Below are 2,979 nucleotides of genomic sequence, written 5' to 3'. Positions count from 1 at the left end.
TAACTACATTAGATTTGAGATCAACTTCAGTATTGCCCTTGCAATGTTTGAATATCTTCACATTCTGTAGGCATAGTCAGTCTTTCTCCTCTATTTTCCAAACAGAGATCGAAGTCTTCTTCATTTTCTTTGCCACTTTATATAAGGTACAGCCTTAATAGTATCAAATAATTACCCTAAACATGTTATATATTGTAAACATTTTTTTGTTATATAAACATTTAAAAAGTTATATAAACATGTTTTCCTTTTTCCAACCCTGTTGTAATAGTGAAACATAAATTAGCAAACAATTTGACTTAAGAAACATCTGAGTTCTTGTTTCTTTTTTTGAATGATTAATTCTTATGTCCAAAGGTTTTTGTCTACTATAGTGATGACTAATTAATGTGATATATTATGACAGTGTACATAAATCTGTAGAGGTAACTATCAATCACTGATTGATAACCTTCCCTTCGGAAAGAAAAAAAGTACAAAACAGCTCAAATAAGCAGATATAATTTATTTGATTTATATAGCTGCCCATCTTCTAGGTGGCTTACAGAGAAAAACATAATCAAAATCATAACAAAAAAATCCATTGAAACAGTCAAAACTATTACAATCCCAAGAAAATATAATGTGTGGGACAGTGCAATCCATCTCACTAATAGTTCACCCATTTTGTGGCTTCTATATTACCACTACAAGACTATAAGCCTGATGGCAAAATTATGCCTTCAGGCCCCTTCTGGAACACTAGTAAGGCCTGACTGGTGAGTGAAAAATGTTTTAGCTGGCAAAAATAGAAATCTAGTTAATGAGAGGCCAAAATGATGTACTGTAATGATTAATGCTAGAATGTGTTGAAGAAAAGTGAGGCTTTATATCTATACTCAGTGAATTAAATTTTACTGGGTCTATCTTTCTTAACACCTAGCATCTTACCATTCTAATAAGCAGCATTTATGTCCTCAGATTAACTATATATCTTTAAACACAGCCTGCCATGTTCAATTTCCAAGCAGCAGATTAGAATCACTACCAGATTAAAAAATTATAAACTGGCAATATAGGAATCTTCCAATCTGTGGTTACATGTTTCATGGATTATTCAAATGAGGTGAAAAACTAAAAAGTAACAAAATAAATACTGTATTGAACCAGCCTGATTACAACCGGTTCTTAATTTTCTCAAATGGAAAAGTTGGTCTCACAAAAATCACTTCAATCAACTGTTCAATTTGTTTCATCATGCATTGTATTATAAAAGTTAACATGCATTTTGTTAATGCACACAACAGCTAAGTACCTGTCTAAATCCAATGCTGTTTCATAGAACCATACTTCAAATCTTCAATCTGAAAATATGCCATCAATTAAAAATTGGTAGCTGGGGGAATAAATGCAATATACTACTGCTACTTGGAATTTCATTATTAGCATTTTAATAAGAGTTACATTAACATTTTAGTCTTGTAGTCTAGGCCCCTTTTCTAACTTTAGAAAAACAAGTTTCTCTTTTTCACCAAGGCCATCTTTTGGTATGTGAGAGCTTGCCTTTTCAGCAAGTAAACAATATAGATAGTCCTCAACTTATGATAACTGGAATTTGGAATCTTGGTCTGAGCAAAGTGGTCATTAAAACAAAATGTCATGTGGCTTGATTCATTCAATGACTGCAATTCAGGTGCTCCTAGTTATGGTTGTTAAGGTTATTGAGCATATGGAGTACCAGGCAAGGCATATTGAGTGCCCAAGGGAGGTGGAGAAGACGCTGGGAAGCCCAGCATAGGCTACACACAATCCCCTCTCCTCCCCCACTTCTTAGCTTATTGCATTCTCAGGAATTTAAAAAAATTGCTTGGATTTCTGGTCTCATTCATGGGGGGGGGGGGGAGAAACTACTGAAAAAGCTCCCTGCCAAAGGATTTCAGCTCTATCCCTACTTTAATTTCATATGTGAATAGGTTGCCAATTACTCAGATTATGATCATGTGACTAAAGAGTGGTGATGCACTGTTTTGCAACAATCTGAAGTGCTTTACGGGCCATAAAGCATCCTTTCTGAGACTATCATTAAGAAAACAGTCCTAAGTGGAGGACTACTTCTATACAGCATATTGTTAAAAACCTTAACTACAACTTGCAAGTTTTAAGGAAGATATAAGAAAATAGTTTACTACTAGTGGAATGTCACCTAGAAGCACTATTTTCTAATTGTTCAATTCTCACACACTAATCAGTTTTATTGTTTGATCACTTGCTTTCTACAATGTATATGTAGGTACACTACAATGAATATGGATACCATTTGTTTCTCAATATATCCAGTAAAAAACTTTTAATCTCCTTTAATTACTTAATAAGTACTTTTTTTTGGTTTTGCCTGGATTACTTGGCCATTTGAATTTTTTGGTTAGGAGAAGAAGCCCCTTCCCAAAGGTCTCTCTCAAATTCAGGGATCAAGTTCTTATCAACTCCCCTGCCAAATCCGCGGCCTCTGAATTTCAAGGCAACATTACCTGCATTAAAATCTTCCATTTTTCAAAAGATAACAAGACGACAGGTAGCCACACATTTCCTGTTTGAAAAGAACCATACAGAAACGAAGCCGGTCCTTAACGCAGGAAGCAGTTGTGGGGCCCTACAAAACAAAAAGCTTTTGTTTCAGGAAACGCGCAGGAAGCCGCCGCCTGTTCGCTTCGGCCAATTTTCTTACATACGAGTCTACGGAGAGGGGGCGGCATACAAATCTAATAAATAATAATATAACATTTGAGGGGAGGGGGAGGAAGAATCCAAACTTCAGCACAGCTTTTTGCTTCGGACCCGGGGAAAAAACCTCAGTAATTTCATTTGTTAAAAAAAAAAATTAAGGACAAAGCCAGCCGTTTAATCTGAAGACCATGGAAAACTGACCATTCCCTGAGGCGGGCGGCGGGCGGGACTCTTGTCTGTCGAAGCTCTTCTCGTGCCTCACACGGTATCGTCCGC

The sequence above is a fragment of the Erythrolamprus reginae genome, chromosome 1 (assembly GCF_031021105.1).
Source record: "Erythrolamprus reginae isolate rEryReg1 chromosome 1, rEryReg1.hap1, whole genome shotgun sequence".
NCBI lineage: Eukaryota > Metazoa > Chordata > Lepidosauria > Squamata > Dipsadidae > Erythrolamprus > Erythrolamprus reginae.
Note: the sequence above shows the minus strand (reverse complement) of the source record.